The sequence below is a fragment of the Erythrolamprus reginae genome, chromosome 2, assembly GCF_031021105.1.
Source record: "Erythrolamprus reginae isolate rEryReg1 chromosome 2, rEryReg1.hap1, whole genome shotgun sequence".
Lineage (NCBI taxonomy): Eukaryota > Metazoa > Chordata > Lepidosauria > Squamata > Dipsadidae > Erythrolamprus > Erythrolamprus reginae.
The window spans coordinates 33,493,957-33,513,553 of NC_091951.1; the positions used below are offsets into that span (position 1 = coordinate 33,493,957).

Below are 19,597 nucleotides of genomic sequence, written 5' to 3' on the forward strand. Positions count from 1 at the left end.
GAGGATCCCTCCTCTCTCTCTCCCCCCCCCCCGCCCGCAAAAGCCTCCACCTCTTCCAGCGGCGCCTCTCCCAATCCGGTCGGGCCAGAAAAGAAGCCAAACAAGGAGGGAGCTCGTCTTCCTCTCCTCCTCGCGCCTCCCTCTCTGCATCGAGGGCTGGGCCGCTTCTCTTTCTCTCTCTTTCTCTCTCTCCTTCCCTCCGGGCTTGGCGAGTCCAAAGATTTCCTCCCTCTGGATGGGCTCCCGGTTTTCCCCTTTCGCTTTGGCTGGCGCTGCTGGGAGCATCAGAAAAGGAGGCGAGATTTGCAAAAAAAGCGAAGTCCCCCCCCCCTTCCACAGCCCGGCTCCAGTTTGGAAAGTGAGGAGGGGGCGCCTCGATCCCTTTTAGAAGAAACCGAGCCCGGCGGGGCGCTGAGAACGCGCGATCCGAAAAGGAGAAAAGTTGGTCTGGAGATCCTGTGGGGGTTTTTTTGCGCGCACTTGCGCGCTACCGCCCGGGTGTGTATATATATATGTGGTATGTGTCGATCCAGGTGGGTCACAAATACGGAGGATGCAGATTGTGTGTGTGTGGGGGGATTGTGGATTGGGAAGGGGGGGCTCACCCTATTTGGGGGGGTGGGGGTGATCGCGCGGGGGTGTGTGTTAAGCTTCGTGGGTCTTTCGATCATTTTGATTCGATGCGCGGACGAGGAAAGGGAGGCTGTTCCTTTCAGGTTTGAACTCTGTGTGTGTGTGGGGGGGGGGGGGTTTGTGTGTAGAGAAGGGGGTTAGATTGGCCCCTGCGCCAAAGCTTCCTTGGTTATGGGCAATTCAGGCCTGGAAAGGCTGTTCCAGCAAGCGCAGGATGCTATAAATAGATCATATAATATCAGTCCGCCAGTCTCCCTCTTTTTTTTTTCATTCATTGCTGAGCTGGATGCCTGCTTCAAACATTTTCCCTACTTGAAGTTTAGTGTGCCAATTCCAGATAAAGGTGTTTTTTTAAATAAATGAATAAATAAATTGGTGCTTTGCAGAAATATGCAGGGATGGTGACCTAGCTGGGTATATATCCAACATAGGAACATAAGGTAAGCCAGGGGTAGGCAAAGTTGGCTCTTCTATGACATGTGGACTTCAACTCCCAGAATTCCTGAGCTAGCATGATTGGCTCAGGTATTGTGGGAGTTGAAGTCCACAAGTCATAGAAGAGCCAACTTTGTCTATCCCTGATGATAAGCAATGGCTGCAGACTAGATTTGATTTCCCTCCTTTTGAAAGGCCCCCAGTTGGAATCTTTGGAGTGTTTTGCCACAGATCTTATTATGCATCTTCTGGTAATGTTAAAATGGTAAAGTAAGCGTTTGTACCTTGGGTTTATTTGGTTGTGAGCCGCCCAGAGTCCTTAGGGAGTTGGGCAGCATACAAATAGAACTAATAAATAAATAATATTTATAACTGCCTAAGCTGCTTTCCAATTTGGCCTCTTCAAAATTCCTTTCTGTGTGAAGCGGCTCTTAAAAATTCCTTTTTATGTGACTCTAGCAAAACCTTTTCTCTGTTGTTAAGGAAGTGGAAAAGCTTAGATTAACAGCTGAAATTGGCCAAAAGAGCTGGCGTGGAACAGGGCAAAGTTCAAGAGAGCCATCACTGTTGATAGCTTCTCTCTCAAAACATGCTAGTCGCTAGCTGATAAATTAAGGCAACCTTTTGAGATGGAACATAGATATGAAAAAACTGTAAAATGGTGAGCCAAAAAGCTCAGTTGAAAAAGGGTTCAAGGTGAACAGGGAGTTCTGTGAATAGGTAAGATGTCCCTTCAGATAAATGGGTGAAGCATTTATGACTACAGTAGTCCCTCGCTATACCGCGCTTCACCTACTGCGGCTTCACTTCATCGCGGGTTTCTGAGGAAGTCGATCGGCAGATTTAAACAGCCCGCCGAACTTGATCGGCAGGTTTTTTAAAAAAAAAATATATCTAAAATTGTAAATACTGCATTTAAATACTGTATCTAAAATAAATACTGTGTGGGAAGGGTTTATAAACACTTAAAACAATGAAAACTTACCAAACAATTACAATATAAATACTTAAATAAGTACTATCAGTCGATAAATTCCCCATCGCGGATTTCAACTATCGCGGCCAGGTCTGGAACGTAACACCAGCGATAGGTGAGGGACTACTGTACAACATTGGCAACTTTTGAAAATGTGGACTTCAACTCCCAGAATTCCCTAGCCACTGTGCACTTCAACCCCCTCAGAATTCTGCAGCCGGCATGTTGGCTTGGGAACTCTGGGAGTTGAAGTCCACATATCTTAAAACAGACCATGGTTGAGAGGCCCTGGTTTAAGGAATATTTGCACTGAGCTCCCTCTCCCCCCAAGAATCTTCCCCTTAATTTTAATGTGAGGATGCACTCACAGATTCTCAGTGACAAGGAGAAAAGAATGTGTATCTATGAGTTTCTCATAGAAACATAGAAGATTGACCGGCAGAAAAATACCTCATAGTCCATCTAGACTGCCCTTATACCATTTCCTGTATTTTATCTTAGGATGGATTATGTTCATCATCATCATCATCATCATTATTATTATTGTTATTTATTAGATTTGTATGCCGCCCCTCTCCGCAGACTCGGGGTGGCTCACAACAGTGATAAAACAATATACAATAACAAATCTAATATTAAAAGTCTAAAATAACAATTTAACATTAAAAGCCTAAAAACCCCATTATTTAAAAAGCATACACATCATCCCAGGCATGTTTAAATTCAGTTACTGTGGATTTACCAATCACGTCTGCTGGAAGTTCTCAACTTTGGCAACTTTAAGATAAACTTGTTAGAATAGAATAGAATATAGCTGGAAGGGACCTTGGAGGTCTTCTAGTCCAGCCTCCTGCTCAAGCAGAAGACCCTATACTAGTGATGGCAAACTTTTTTTTCCTTGAGTGCCCACATCCATAATTAAATGCGCCTTGCCTCTGCGCATGCACGTGTGACCACCACCCCCATACTGCCCCACTCCCGCACATGCACATGCAACTCTTCTGTTCTCCCCCATCCATGTGCTCTATTTTGGGCCTAGCAGGCCCGCTGAAGCCTCTGGAGGCTGGAAACGGCCCATTTCCAGACTTCAGGTGGGCCTGGTAGCTTTTTGCCCACCCCAGGCTCCAGAAGCTTTCTTAAAACCTGGGGAGGGCAAAAATGACATCCCCTGCCCTCCCCTAGAGGTTCTTTGAAGGATGGAAATGGCCCGTTTCCTGACTTTCAGTGGCCCCAGTAGGCCCATTTTTCACTCCCCCCATGCTCCAGAGGCTTTCCTGAGCTAGGGCAATGACTCGCATGCCCAGTTATGACTCCCTATGCCACCTGTGGCACGTGGGCCATAGGTTCATGAGAACATAAGAAGAGCCATGCTGAATCAGGCCAAAGCCCATCGAGTCCAGCATTCTGTGTCACACAGTGGCCCACCAATTGTCCATGGGAATCTTGAGCAGAAAGAGAAGGCAAGACCCTCCCTTTCCTCTGACCCCCAACAAGTGGTACTCAAGGGAATCCTGCCTGCCTCAACCAACATAGAGGCGGCACATGGACATCCATTTCAATAACCACCGATACACTTGGCATCCATGAATCTGTCTAATACTGCCTTGAAGCTATCAAGGCTGACAGCTATCATGACGTGTTCTGGAATTGAATTCCATAAGCCAACGGGTGAAGAAACATTTCCCTTTATTTGTCCTTACTTTCTTACCTATGAGTTTTAGGGAGTACCCCATCGTCCTAGTATTTTGTGATAGAGAAAAGAATTTTTCTTCCACAAAGGAAAAGAATTTTTCTCTATCCACATTTTTTATCCCATGCATGATTTTATACACTTCGATCAAGTCACCCCTTAAACGCCATCTTTCAAGGCTGAAGAGACCAAGGCGTTGCAAACTGGTTTCATAAGGGAGGTTCGCCCTCATGACCCTATAAGATCTCTAACAAGTGACTGTCCAGTGTCTTCTTAAAAACCTTTGGTGAGAGAGCACCCACGATTTCTGAAGGCAACCTGTCCCACTGATTAATTGTCCTCACTGTTAGACAGCTTCTACTTAATTCTAGATTGCTTCTCTCTTTGATCAGTTTTCAACCATTATTTCTTGTCCTTCCCTCCGGGACTTTGGAGAATAATTTGACCCCTCTCTCCTTTGTGGCAGCCCCTCGAATACTGAAATACTGCTATCATGTCACCCCTAATTCTTCTTTTCTTTAGACTAGCCAGCCCCAAAATCTGCAGTCACTTTCATAAGGTTTAGTCTCCAGGCCTTTGATCATCTTAGTTGCTCTTCTCTGAACTTTTTCAGAGATAAACAGTTGGATATAAACATACATACACCCAAAGATAAAATATAGGAACAATATAGAAACATAGAAACATAGAAGTCTGACGGCAGAAAAAGACCTCATGGTCCATCTAGTCTGCCCTTATACTATTTTCTGTATTTTATCTTAGGATGGATATATGTTTATCCCAGACATGTTTAAATTCAGTTACTGTGGATTTACCAACCATGTCTGCTGAAAGTTTGTTCCAAGGATCTACTACTCTTTCAGTAAAATAATATTTTGTCATGTTGCTTTTGATCTTTCCCCCAACTAACTTCAGATTGTGTCCCCTTGTTCTTGTGTTCACTTTCCTATTAAAAACACTTCCCTCCTGGACCTTATTTAACCCTTTAATATATTTAAATGTTTCGATCATGTCCCCCCTTTTCCTTCTGTCCTCCAAACTATACAGATTGAGTTCATTAAGTCTTTCCTGATATGTTTTATGCTTAAGACCTTCCACCATTCTTGTAGCCCATCTTTGGACCCGTTCAATTTTGTCAATATCTTTTTGTAGGTGAGGTCTCCAGAACTGAACACAGTATTCCAAATGTGGTCTCACCAGCATTCTATATAGCGGGATCATAATATCCCTCTTCCTGCTTGTTATACCTCTAGCTATGCAGCCAAGCATCCTACTTGCTTTCCCTACCGCCTGACTCCACTGTTCACCCATTTTGAGACTGTCAGAAATCACTATCCCTAAATCCTTTTCTTCTGAAGTATTTGCTAACACAGAACTGCCAATACAATACTCAGATTGAGGATTCCTTTTCCCCAAGTGCATTATTTTACATTTGGAAACATTAAACTGCAGTTTCCATTGCTTTGACCATTTATCTAGTAAAGCTAAATCATTTACCATATTACAGACACCTCCAGGAATATCAACCCTATTGCATACTTTAGAGTCATCGGCAAATAGGCAAACCTTCCCTACCAAATCTTCCCCTATGTCACTCACAAACATATTAAAAAGAATAGGACCCAGAACAGACCCTTGTGGCACACCGCTTGTAACCTGACTCTGCTCAGAATACTCGCCGTTAACAATAACTCTCTGATGTCTACGCTTCAGCCAGCTGCAAATCCATTGAACTATCCAGGGATTAAGCCCAATCTTCACTAATTTATCTATCAGCTCTTTATGTGGAACCATATCAAAGGCTTTGCTGAAGTCCAGGTAGGCAATATCCACGGCACCACCTTCATCCAACACCTTTGTGACATAGTCAAAGAAATCAATGAGATTAGTCTGACATGATTTGCCTTCAGTAAAGCCATGCTGATTTGGGTCCAATAAGTTATTGTTTTTTAGGTGCTGATTTATCCTCTTTTTGAGTACAGTATATAGTACAAAGGCAGACTAGATGAGGTCTTTTTCTGCCCTCAATCTTCTATGTTTCTATGTTTTCCAAAATTAAAAGACCCAGAATTCTGAGATCTTGGCTGGCTGAGGAATTCTGGGAATTGAAATCCACAGAGACTTAAGAAGCCCTGGCTTAGAGATACTGCTTTATTATTATCTTTTCAATGCATTTACCACTACCGCCAAATTAGAGGTAGCTAAGGTATATAACTGTTTCCCTTAGGGCGAAGTCTCTCTCAGTGGGAGTTACTTCTGAATAATGATGAACACTCAAAATTTCACAATGAGATCTTATAGTTGCTACACTTTGAGAGTGCCGTTCATGCATTTTGAGGATTGAAGAGATGGTTGAGGCAATCCAGGGATGCCACTGCAAGGCAGATATGCCTAAGATTAAAAAAAACAAACAGGTTTTGACTTGATGATTTTTTTTACGCCGTGAGAATATTCCTTTGTGCTGTAGCTCTCTAAGCCGGGTGAAATTCAGAAATTTCCCCTACCTGTTCTGTGGGCGTGACAAGGGAAGGATACTGCAAAATCCCCATTCCTTCCCCATTTAGGGGTAGTGATTTCTGACAGTCTCAAAATGGGTGAACAGTGCAGTCAGGCGGCAGGGAAAGCAAGGAGGATGCTTGGCTGCATAGCTAGAGGTATAACAAGCAGGAAGAGGGAGATTATGATCCCGCTATATAGAGTGCTGGTGAGACCACATTTGGAATACTGTGATCAGTTCCGGAGACCTCACCTACAAAAAGATATTGACAAAATTGAACGGGTCCAAAGACGGGCTACAAGAATGGTGGAAGGTTTTAAGCATAGAACGTAGCAGGAAAGACTTAATGAACTCAATCTGTATAGTCTAGAGCAGGGGTCCCCAACCACCGGGCCGCGGACCAGTACCGGGCCGCGGGGCATGTTGCACCGGTCCGTGGAGTCAGCAGCTGCCAGTCCTCCTGCCGCCACCCCCTCCCTCCAGTGCTTCATCTCCCGCTGGGAAAGAGGCCTCGGGAGGCAGGTTCTGCCGGCCACAGGGCGATGGACGGGACAGAGGGGCGGGAAGGACCGGGAGGCTCAAGCCTCTTTTGGCTTCTGCCGTGGCACGCCTTTGCGTTTTTGGCTGGGGGGGGGAGGCAGGAGGGCCGGCCTGACCCCCTCCCTCCAGCGCTTCACCTGCCGCCGGGCAAGAGGGTTTGGGAGGCAGGTTCTGCCGGCCACAGGGCGATGGCGAGAAAGAGGGGCGGGAAGGACCAGCACCCCCATGCTTAATCCCGCCCCGAACCACACCCCTTTCCGCCCCCACCGGGCCATAGAAAAATTGCCTTGCTGAAACTGGTCCCTGGTGGAAAAAACGTTGGGGACCACTGGTCTAGAGGACAGAAGGAAAAGGGGGGACATGATCGAACCATTTAACCCTGCTGTTCTGTTCGGGTCTGTGAGACCCGAAATCAAGGTTTGAGACCCTGTAAAAAATTTTCCCTGCATATCTGAAACTTGAAATTTCATGACTTTTCATCATTTCAGGGGTTCTCTCTATGAGAATTTTTTTGGGGGGGTGGGAGGTTTCTTTCTTGCTGAAAAAAAAAACCTCCCTAATGTTATGTTCCCGGGTCACCCTGACCCGGACCGAAAACTCTTCATTTGCAGTGCTTATGTTTGGTCTTTTTGAAAGCTTTTTTCACTTGGAAAGTAGTCTGAACATTTCTTCACACAATGGAATGAAAATTGAACTGAAAAAATTAATCCTTATTGGTTTATTTTGCCCATAAATGTGCCTCCCCCCCCGTTTTTGTGAAAGTTTTTTCAATTTATGGATAGTTTTGCTTGCAAAATGCAGTCTATTTTACTGGAGTTGGTGTGGGAATGGTACCTTGAACATTTCTGAATATAAGAAAAATATAAAGGAACTGAAAAAAATGATTCTTACTGGTTTTTTAACATCAGAAATAAGGCCTCCCTCCCCCCCTCGGCTGCTTGCAATCATTTTCACTTTATATTTACGCAGGCTTCAAATCCAAAATATTTTTAATATCTTAGGCATTCATTTACTCAATTTAACAATGCTGATCATCAAAAAAATATTTGTGGGGGTGGGGAAAAAAATTTTTTTCTGGGCAAAAAAAAAGTCACGTTTAGTCTGTTCGGGTCATATAGACCCGGACCAAAATGATTTTTTTTAGGTACTTGAATTTGGTATTTTTGAAAACTTTTTCAACTGGAAAACTAGTTTGAACATTTATGAACATAATGATATGAAAATTGAACTGGAAAAATTGAGACTTATATTTTTATTTTGATCAAAAAGCCCCTCCCCCCATCCTTTCTGAATTTCGTGTCAATTTCTATTTTTTAAGGCTACAAATCCCTAAGGAATTTTCCCCCAAAAGGTTTGATATACTAAATTGAACATTTCTGAATATAAGAAAAATATAAATGAACTGAAAAAAATGGTTCTTATTGGTTTATTTTTGCCACAAAAGGGACACCCCCCCCCCGGCCTTGCTGTGTGCCATTATTGTCACTGTTCATACATATTTGTCTAGAAATATTTGGAATATCCTTTTGAAAATCAACCACATTGTAGCCAGATAACTAATTTTATGAAAGAAATCCATTTTACTAAAAAAAAGTATGTAAGTTTGAAATTAACAGCATAAATTTTATATAAATTGAAATAACTTTATATGCAAAATAAACCAATATGCATCAATTTTTCCACTTCAATTTTCATATCATTATGTTCAGAAATGTTCAAGCTACAAATCCCATACCAACTTTAGCAAAATTGAATGTATTCTGCTAGCAAAACTATCCATAAAGTGAAGACTATGTCACAGAAACGGGGGGGGAGGCACATTTATGTGCAAAATAAACCAATAAGGATTAATTTTCTCAGTTCAATTTTCATATCATTGTGTGCAGAAATGTTCAAGCTACCAGTCCCACACCAACTTTAGTAAAATAGAATGGATTTTGCAAGCAAAACTATCCATAAATTGAAAAAACTTTCACAAAAACGGGGGGGGAGGCACATTTATGTGCAAAATAAACCAATAAGGATTAATTTTTTCAGTTCAATTTTCATTCCATTGTGTGCAGAAATGTTCAAACATGTTTCCAGGTGAAAAAAGCTTTCAAAAAGACCAAACATAAGCACTGCAAATGAAGAGTTTTCGGTCCGGGTCAGGGTGACCCGGGAACATAACATTAGGAACTTTTTTCGAACAGAACAGTGTATGTTAAAGGGTTAAATAAGGTCCAGGAGGGAAGTGTTTTTAATAGGAAAGTGAACACAATAACAAGGGGACACAATCTGAAGTTAGTTGGGGGAAAGATCAAAAGCAACATGAGAAAATATTATTTTATTGAAAGAGTAATAGATCCTTGGAACAAACTTCCAGCAGACGTAGTAGATAAATCCACAGTAACTGAATTTAAACATGCCTGGGATAAACATATATCCATCCTAAAATAAAATACAGAAAATAGTATAAGGGCAGACTAGATGGACCATGAGGTCTTTTTCTGCCGTTAGACTTCTATGTTTCTATTCCTGGGGGAAGGACATTGCAAAATCTCCAATCCCACCCCATTCTGATGCTAGCCAGAGTACTCAAAATTTCCTCTACTGGTTCTCTGAACTACTTAAAATTTCCGCTACTAGTTCTCCAGAACCTGTCAGAACCTGCTGGATTTCACCCCTGCTCCAGGTTCATTTCGTATTTTTAGTTCACACTATTCCAAAAGAGTTGTTTGTCCCGAATTCAGGCTTGCTTTATATGGAAGAAAGATTTTGCAGATAAAGAACAGCTTCTACAATTTTGGAACAGCTTAGAAGTGGTGCTGAGTTCCCACATGTGGCTAAATCAGGAGTGCTAAATTATAATTTCTTGAGCAAGTCATAGCAGCCAAATCTGCTTCTGATGCTAAATCAGAATAGATGGATTTACAGCTGATGTTAAGTCATAATCAAGGCATCACATTGGGATTCAGTTGGAATGAAGGGGAGCAAATATGCAAAATCAGCAAGTCAGGATATAGGTTAAATTGTGAATACATTAAGAAGCAGAAAAAGAGACAAGAAGACAGACTCTTAATTCCAAATTTAGCCTAATCTCTGCTTTTTCTATAAAGTAAAAATGTTATTTTGTTCTTTTGGGGGAAATTGGGGGGAAAATAAGTACGGGGATATTTGAACACTCTTCCCCACTCCCGATATTTCCACTACTCAGAGATTAGGCTAAATAAATTAGGCTCACAGTCACTCATGCCCTCATCACCTGGAGGCTCGACTACTGTAACGCTCTCTACATGGGGCTACCTTTGAAAAGTGTTCGGAAACTTCAGATCGTGCAGAATGCAGCTGCGAGAGCAATCATGGGCTTCCCCAAATATGCCCATGTCACACCAACACTCCGCAATCTGCACTGGTTGCCGATCAGTTTCCGGTCACAATTCAAAGTGTTGGTTATGACCTATAAAACCCTTCATGGCACCGGACCAGATTATCTCCAGGACCGCCTTCTGCTGCACGAATCCGAGCGACCAGTTAGGTCCCACAGAGTGGGCCTTCTCCGGTCCTGTCAACTAAACAATGTCGTTTGGCGGGACCCAGGGGAAGAGCCTTCTCTGTGATGGCCCTGGCCCTCGGGAACCAGCTCCCCCCGGAGATTAGGAATTGCCTCCACCCTCCTCGCCTTTCGCAAGCTCCTTATAACCCACCTCTGCCATCAGCCATGGGGGAACTGAGATATTCCTTCCGCCTAGGCCTTACAATTTATGCTTTGCGTGTATGTTTGGTTTTATAATAAGGGTTTTTAAGTTGTTTTAGTATTGTATTGTTACATGTTGTTTTTATCATTGTTGTTAGCCGCCCCGAGTCTACGGAGAGGGGCGGCATACAAATCCAATAAATAATAATAATAATAATAATAATAATAATAATAATAATAATAATAATAATTATTATTATTATTATTATTATTATTATTATTACAGAGTTACAAGCTGTCCCTTTTTCTGTATCTCGGTGCATTCAAAAATTGGGCAAACCTATCCAATTAATAAGGCATATCAATCCAATCAATAAATAAATTCAACTCGTAACATCTCAAGGAACACTAGATCAAATGGAAAACTGACTGAGTAAATTGGATAGAAAAGAGTTGATATGGGATGAGGGAAAATGTATGGCTTGCTTTTCAAGATGCAAAATAGTATAAAATATATTTGCCCTCAAATCAAATACAGTGGTACCTCAAGATACGAACCCCTCGTCTTACGAACAACCCGTGATACGAACCCGGGGTTCAGAAAATTTTGGCCTCTTCTTACGAACGTTTTTCGTCTTACGAACGCCAAACCCGAACTTCCGGGTTCGGCATTCCGGAGGCTGCTGGGAAGCCCCGCAGCCCGGCTGTCACCTTTTAAAACAGCTGGGGGGCTTCCCAGCAGCCTCCCGAAGCTGAACCCGGAAGTTCGGGTTTGGCGTTCGGCTTCGGGCGGCTGCTGGGAAGCCACCCGGCTGTTTTAAAAGGTGACAGCCGGGCTGCGGGGCTTCTCGGCGGCGGCGGCGGCAGGTTGGTAAGACGGAAAACGTTCAGGAGGCCGCTTTGGGTTTTTGGCTGGGAGGGAAGGCAGGAGGTCCGGCGCTGGGGAAGGGAGTCAGGAAGGTCCTCCTGCTCCCCCCTCAGTGAAAAACACAAAGACGGTCTGCCGCCGCATGACAGGCAGGGCGGAGCAGCATGGAGCATGGAGCAGACCGCCTTTGTATTTTTGGCTTGGGGGGGGGGGAAGCAGGAGGCGCAGGATCGGGCGGGCGGCGGGCGAGGCGTGACCGAACGGGCCCGGCTCAGGCTAGGACGGGGCGGGCAGCGGCTGGGCGCGGCGGCGAGGGTGCGTCCGACTGCTTGGCTTCCCTCGCCGCCGCAGGCAACGTGCGTTGCGAACTTTCGGGCCGGCCAGGCTCAGTGGATCAAGCCGTGCCTCCTGGGCTTTCCGTCACTGAGCCGGCGAGGCTCAGTGATGGGAGGCGCGGCTTGATCCACTCAGCGGCCCGGAAAATCGCAGCTCGTGTTGCCTGCGGCGGCGAGTGAGGCCAAGCCGAGAGCAGCATCACCGCGGCTCCTGGCTCGGTTTCCCCCGCAGCCGCAGGCAACACGGGCTGTGATTTTCCGGGCCGGCGAGGCTGTGACAGGAGGCGCGGCTTGATCAGGGAGGCGTGGCTTGATCCGCTGAGCGGCCCGGAAAATCGCAGCCCGTGTTGCCTGCGGCGGGGAGGGAGGCCAAGCCGAGAGCAGCATCACCGCGGCTCCTGGCTTGGTTTCCCTCGCAGCCGCAGGCAACACGGGCTGCGATTTTCCGGGCCGGCGAGGCTGTGACGGGAGGCGCGGTTGATCCGCTGAGCGGCCCGGAAAATCGCAGCCCGTGTTGCCTGTGGCGGGGAGGGAGGCCAAGCCGAGAGCAGCATCACTGCGGCTCCTGGCTCGGTTTCCCTCGCAGCCGCAGGCAACACGGGCTGCGATTTTCCGGGCCGGCGAGGCTGTGACAGGAGGCGCGGCTTGATCCGGAAGGCGCGGCTTGATCCGCTGAGCGGCCCGGAAAATCGCAGCCCATGTTGCCTGCGGCGGGGAGGGAGGCCAAGCCGAGAGCAGCATCACCGCAGCTCCTGGCTCGGTTTCCCTCGATGCCGCAGGCAACACGGGCTGCGATTTTCCGGGCCGGCGAGGCTCAGTGATGGGAGGCGCGGCTTGATCCACTCAGTGGATCAAGCCGCGCCTCCCGGGCCTTCCGTCACTGAGCCTGGCCGGCCTGGAAAATCGCAGCCCGTTTTGCCTGCGGCGGCGAGGGACGCCAAGCCGAGAGCAGCATCACCGCGGCTCCTGGCTCGGTTTCCCTCGACGCCGCAGGCAACAGGGGTTGCGATTTTCCGGGCCGGCGAGGCTCAGTGACGGAAGGCCCGGGAGGTGCGGCTTGATCCAGGAGGCGCGGCTTGATCTGCTAAGCCTAGCCACCTTCCCCAAGGAGCCTCCCAACCGCAGAGGAGGCAGGGAGAACTTTGCACCACTTCGGAGCCCAGCGCAGCGCATCGTTGGGAAAACCTTCAAGGAGATAGTGGCAGCAGGAAAGAAACGGGCTCCGAAGCGGCGCAAAGTTATCCTGCCTCTCCACCTCCTCCCCCCTGCGGCCGCCTTCCCAAAGGAGCCTTCTGGCCGCCCAGGGGGCGGGGTTAGCTTTGTGCCGGGGGAGCGGGGGCTGCCACCCGAGCGCTCTTGCCCAGCGGGAGGCGAAGCACTGGGGTGGGGGTGGGGCTGTCGGAACACCTCCCACCCCAGCACTTTGAATCCTGCCGGCCAAGAGCACTCGGGCAGAAGCTTCTGCCAGACACGGGCAATGAGGGGGAAGCTTCTGCCCGAGTGCTCTTGGCCGGCAGGATTCAAAGTGCTGGGGTGGGGGGTGTCCCGACAGCCCCCACCCACCCCAGTGCCTCGCCTCCCGTTGGGCAAGAGCGCTCGGGTGGCAGCTTCTGCCAGACACGGGCAATGAGCGGGACGAGTGGCGCGGAAGCCGGTGACTGTGGCAGCTGCTGCAAGAGGCTTCCGCGCCGCTCGTCCCGCTCATTGCCCGTGTCTGGCAGAAGCTTCTGCCCGAGTCCTCTTGGCCAGCGGGATTCAAAGTGCTGGGGTGGGGTGGGGCTGTCGGGACACCTCCTACCCCAGCACTTTGAATCCCGCCAGCCAAAAGGACTCGGGCAGAAGCTTCTGCCAGACACAGGCGATGAGGGGGAAGCTTCTGCCCGAGTGCTCTTGGCCGGCGGGATTCAAAGTGCTGGGATGGGGGGTGTCACGACAGTCCCCATCCCAGCACTTTGAATCCAGCAGCTTCTGATGAAGACGGGCGGCGCGGAAGCCAGGGGCTGTGGCAGCTCGCCCCGCCCACCGCCCGTCTTCATCAGAAGCGGCAGGATTCAAAGTGCTGGGATGGGGGTGTCCCGACAGTCCCCATCCCAGCACTTTGAATCCAGCAGCTTCTGATGAAGACGGGCGGCGCGGAAGCCAGGGGCTGTGGCAGCTCGCCCCGCCCACCGCCCGTCTTCATCAGAAGCTGCTGGATTCAAAGTGCTGGGATGGGGACTGTCGGGACACCCCCATCCCAGCACTTTGAATCCTGCCGCTTCTGATGAAGACGGGCGGTGGGCGGGGCGAGCTGCCACAGCCCCTGGCTTCCGCGCCGCCCGTCTTCATCAGAAGCTGCTGGATTCAAAGTGCTGGGATGGGGACTGTCGGGACACCCCCATCCCAGCACTTTGAATCCTGCCGCTTCTGCTGGATACGGGCGGTGGGCGGGGCGAGCTGCCACAGCCCCTGGCTTCCGCGCCGCCCGTCTTCATCAGAAGCTGCTGGATTCAAAGTGCTGGGATGGGGACTGTCGGGACACCCCCATCCCAGCACTTTGAATCCTGCCGCTTCTGCTGGATACGGGCGGTGGGCGGGGCGAGCTGCCACAGCCCCTGGCTTCCGCGCCGCCCGTCTTCATCAGAAGCGGCGGGATTCAAAGTGCTGGGGTGGGGGCCTGTCGGGACAAGCCGCACACAAAGGCCGAGGCAAGGCTGAGCAGGAGGAGAAGCCAACCAGCGAGGTGGTGGGCTGGGAGCCGCAGGCGAAAGGAGCTCGGGCATCGGAGCGCGGCGCCAGGCATTGTTCTCGGGACCCCGCCCGCTCAGCCCCGCGGCGGCCCTTTCCCTCTCCAGGCTGCGGGCGGGGTCCGGAGAACAATGCCCAAGCTCCTTTCGCCTGCGGCTCCCAGCCCACCGCCTCGCTGGTTGGCTTCGCCTCCTGCTCAGCCTCGCCTCAGCCTTTGTGCGCGGCTCCTCCGCCGGAGCTCTGCCGCGCGCCCCTTCGCAGCCCCCTCGCTCCTTGTCCCGACAGCACCCCCCCCCCCCAAAGAGCCGCGCGTCTTCCCAGCCATCTCCCGAAGCCCAAGGCCAAACCCAAACTTCGCTCCTGTCCTGGCTAAATCATGTGGCAGTAAACAGGCTTTGGGGTTTTGGCTGGGGGGAGAAGTAGGACCTTCCTAACTCCCTCCCCCCCAGCCAAAACCCCAAAGCATGTTTGCTGCCACACGATTTAGCGGCGAAGTGACGTGAAGGGATGGAAAGCTGAAACCGGCAGGTTTCAGCTCCCCATTCCTCCACGTCACTTCGCCCTGAATGCTTCTTGGCCGCCTGGCAGAGCGCTCGCAGCCAGCGGGCGGCGGCGGGGGGGGGGGGAACCTCGCGGGGAAGCCGGGCAAGAGCGATCTTCTGCCGGCCATGGGCGAGCGGCGGGGAGTCGCCAATGGCCGGCAGAAGATCGCTCTTGCTGACCTGATGCCTCGCGGTGAAGCCGGGCAAGAGCGATCTTCTGCCGGCCATGGGCGACTCCCCGCCGCTCGCCCATGGCGGGCAGAAGATCGCTCTTGCCCGGCTTCCCCGCGAGGCAGCAGGTCAGCATCCTGGGCGGGCGAGCGGCGGGGAAGCCGGCGGCTGTGGCAGCTGCTGCCCCCCCCCCCCTCCCCGGCTGTTTTAAAAGGTGACAGCCGGGCGGCAGCGTTTTTTTGGGTTTTTTTTTTGTTGTTGCACGGATTAATAGACTTTACATTGTTTCCTATGGGAAACAATGTTTCGTCTTACGAACCTTTCGTCTTACGAACCTCCTCCTTGCACCAATTAAGTTCGTATCATGAGGTATTACTGTATTTTGAAATAAGCCATCATTATTGCTGCTGTTCCAGACATTAAGTGACATAATAGGTCACAATAATTGAACTGGATGTATTTTCACTATCTTCAGTGAACCAGTTGGGCCCACTTATCTTACTTTTAAATGATAAAGAGCCATTTAAGGGTTTCTATTACAGTACATGTTTCTTATAGTTGAGTCCAGTGGTTTCCGACCTTGGCACACTTAAAGATGGGTGGACTTCAACTCCCAGAATTCTCACGGCTAGTATGGGCTAGTTGTGGAATTCTGGGAGTTGAAGTCCACCCATTTTCAAGTTGCCCAGATTGGGAAACAGTGATTTAATACTTGCCGCACCCCAACTCTACCTCCCTTGCTTGTTCTCTTAGGCAATTAGTTCATCAATTTAAAACTGCCTCCTCCATTTTGGAAGGAGGCAAAGGCCCACTTTTGACTGGAATTAGCATGGAATAATATTCTGGAGGTCCTGAATGATGGATATATAGTACTATGGCTTCTTTTTTCCAATTAAAGCAACCATATGCTTTTTTTTTTTGTAAAAACAGGAGAAATTCCCACCTCTTTTTATCCATTTTGTCCATAGATTAGATTAGATTTAGATTAGATTTATTGGATTTATATGCCGCCCCTCTCCGCAAACTCGGGGCGGCTCACAACAATAATAAAAACAGTACATAGTAACAAATCCAATTCCCACCAATCTAATTACAATTTTAAATTATAAAATTCATAAAACAATCCCAATATATATATAAAAAACAGGCACACAGTTAATCAATCAAACGGCAAAATAACATGGGCAAGGGGGAGATAACACTAGGAGAAATTGTATGATGTGGCAATCTGTTCTACTTGCCCTTAAGTAAAGTGTTATCCACCATCTCTATTTTCCTGAACAGAGAAAATTATATTCCCGGCAGCCAATGTCTGGAACAACCCTAAGCCTGGATGACCCTTAATTTATGGCCAAGCTCAATTGTGGTTTACTTGAAGAATGAGTCAGCAACTTCAGGATTGGAAACACGACTAATCCAACAGATGCAGAGAAAGCCACCAAATTAATCAGCATTCTTTGCATTGGGAGGGTTTTTTTTCCCCCCAGTCCCAAATCTTCACTTTCCACATCACTGGCAAAATAAACATCCTGGGCTGGAGGCCTTCTTTGGAGAGAACCCGGATTTATTCCCCGTGCAATGTTCTTAACCAGAGCCAAGTCGTGGCTCCCTAGATTGTCGTGGTGGAGAGGAAAGCAGGACTTGAACCCAGAGGAGCATTGGAAGGAAAAACTCGAGGATTCTGTGAAATCCACGGAGCCTCCCAAGGCAAGATGGTGGAGTGGCCGTCGGCTTCTGGAAATGATTAGATGGGGCCAAGGCTCGGCGGCTGGAGGGCACTCGCTGTTTGCTGGGGTGCCTCAATATGTCGCTACCGACAAGCCATCGGTGGAGCCTCCCGAGCATTTCCAGATCTGCTTCAACTTCACTCGACACCTCTTTGATTTGTGCGTGGTGACTCTACTCTCTGCATCCTCTCCGGCTTTCCAGTTGGTTATGGATATTTTGGGATTTGGCGGAGCCTTGAAGATTTGGCTTCATGGCTTTGCCTGTTTCTTGGTCAGCGCCTATGGGATGTACTTGGTTCTTTGGCTGGTGCAAGAGTATCTGCTGCAATTTGCCTGCCTTTACGGGGTTCTACAGACCTTGGTTTTGTGGGTCAGCATCCGCACTGCATCGCCGGAGCCTCAAGAGGACAAAGAAGCTGCTGGACTCGATACAGATCGAGAAGGAGAGCAGCCTGCGGCTAATGGATGTAAGCAAGAATCGCCACTATGAGGGGGGAGATTGGGTTGACCCAACTTTTGTGTCAGGGCAGGGACTGAAGCCCGAGAGATTGACTGAAGTAGGCCCTGGAGGATCAAAAGGAGTAACTTTTATCTTATGTTTAAGTTGGCTGGACAAAAATTGGAAGGAAAAAAAAGGTAATAAGGAGAAACAGTATTTCTCAGAAACGAGTAATGACTCAAAAACAAGCACTACATCTGCAGAACTTTCCCATATAGGTTGTTGTAAATTCCAGTTCTCAGTGGCTGCAAGGAAAGAAACTAACAGATGGGATCCATCCAGAATTATCCTCATCTAGGGAGGGCTCAGCAAAAATCACAAAGGGAAGAGGTGTGAGATTCATTTTATTTTAAAAGACATAAATCAATCTCAGCCTGGTTTAGGTGTTATGGCTAGAGGATTCTGGGAACTGTAGTTTTGAAAAGAGACAGAAATCATTAACTCTCTTTTGGGGATTCTTGATTTAAGTCATCTTAACTTCTGTTGATTCCATAGTGTCCAGATAAAGTATTTTTTTTCAAAAGAAAACAAATAACATCCAAAATATAGTCAATTCTTGTATATTTACAAGGGCCTATGATTTTCCTCTTCTTCATCCTCTTATTGCTTTCTGGGTAGCAGTGACCTGGTGAAGACTATCAAGAATAAGTATGTGAAAATAAAGAAATGTGCTGTTCCTATATTTATGGGCTAGCCCAAGTAGGTCTCCCAACTTGGCAATGTTAAGACTTGTGGACTTCATCTCCCAGAATTCCATGGCTGGCTGCGGAATTTTGGGAGTGGAAGTCTGCAAATTGTAATGCTGCCAAGTTTGGAGACATGCCCCCCCCCCCCCCCCTCTGGTCTAGCCGGCAAGCAAACAATTGCCTTTTAAACAGGTTGGATGGACTAAAAACAATGGTTCATTTAAAAGCCTAGAGAAGAGCCAGTAGTTGAATTTTCTGGGGATAAAATCCAGTGTAATCCAAGGATTGGTCCTCTTTTGCCAGGGAGAAGTAAGAATAGACATAATTATTGTATCCGTATCTGAGCCATGGAAGATATGTAGCCCGGTGAAGGGGAAGGAGAAGTCTGCCTTCCAGAGAAATGAGAAGTGGACATCTGGCTTTAATGCAAGACGGGTAAAAGATCTACAGGAGTCCTAGTTTCTGGGTGGTTCCAGGGAATCCAGGAAGATTAAATATCTAGCACCCCTTCGCAGAATACCAGCAGAAATTAAAAACCTTGAATTCATTCCCGAGCTGGACCTATGCTGCTTTTTATGTGGTCGAGTTGGCCTTTTCCAGCTAATTTTAGTAGAATTGTTGATATCCACCCGATATCTCAGGGAGAAGCAGTTCTGAGCCTACAGTTTCAATATCCCCAACTGCCCGGGTCTCCCCTTTCACCAGCAACTGGATTTTTACCCAGTTTTGAGAAATTCTGGCTCTTCTCATTTTCTCATTCTTTGGCAATATTTAGAACACTGAAACAGGGTCCACATCCCCTTATGGAAAAGAGTTGTTCTGAGCCAAAGACTCAGTGGCGTAGTTTTTATATTGTCCAGGCAGACATGCAGAATCGGTGACTTGTGTATGTTTCATTTTCTATGGTCTCGTCGAGCATACAGAATGGTGAATTGGCAGCTAAGCTGTCTCCAAGGGTAACCCAGGTCCATCGCTGATATGTTTTTGTAATGTGATTTGTTTTCAATTTCTTGAACTGCCTTATCTCAAAGCAAGTCACACACACATACACCTCGCATAGGTCATTCCAATTATCCATGCACGGGTTGTCCCTAGAAGCAGGAAAAATAGAAAGTAGATGTTGGATGCCAAGGGAAGTAGAAGCCAACAGAGAATTAGGGGGCTGGTATTTGGGGGGAAAGTATGAATATAGGGTTGTGTTGGTTTGTTTTGAGGACGAATGGCCGGGGGGGGGGGGGGGGGAGCTGATTCTGGCCAGGTATGTAGATCCCTAATTGCAGGATTAGGCATTCTTCAATGAAAGTTGGCCTGCTTCACTTCCTTTGAAATGTTCTACAGCAGGAAACCCTCCTTAGATATTTATGACTGTAATCTCCATAAGATTTGAAATCCGAAAAGAATCCAGATGGAGAGCATTAGGGTATCTGCTCTCAATCCGGATTCTAGTACAAATTCCATACCTTTGACTAAAACAGGGAACTTCAAGAATTCATAATTGGCTGAGGACTTCTGGAAATTGAAGCCCACAAATCTTAAAAGTTCTCAAGTTTGGAAACTATTGATCTAGAACAAGGATGGGCAATCTATAGCCACCC

General features: G+C 47.8%; 1 protein-coding gene and 1 long non-coding RNA gene across 3 annotated transcripts in view; one reads left to right on the forward strand and one right to left on the reverse strand.

The window, feature by feature from the left end:
• Positions 1 to 233: 233 nt before the first annotated feature.
• LOC139160118 (uncharacterized) lies at positions 234 to 17,983 on the forward strand. Of its 2 annotated transcripts, none has more exons than XR_011557883.1 (2): positions 234 to 498; positions 16,375 to 17,983. It is a non-coding gene; the product is annotated as an uncharacterized lncRNA (long non-coding RNA). The 2 variants fall into 2 exon arrangements; XR_011557884.1 differs by having other exon boundaries at positions 287 to 517; positions 16,375 to 17,436.
• Positions 17,644 to 19,597, reverse strand: part of APOM (apolipoprotein M) — a 36,624-nt gene continuing 34,670 nt past the window's right edge. The window contains exon 7 of the mRNA XM_070737661.1: positions 17,644 to 19,093. The gene's annotated coding sequence lies outside the window, so the exon portion shown is untranslated. The remainder of the gene's footprint in view (positions 19,094 to 19,597) is intronic.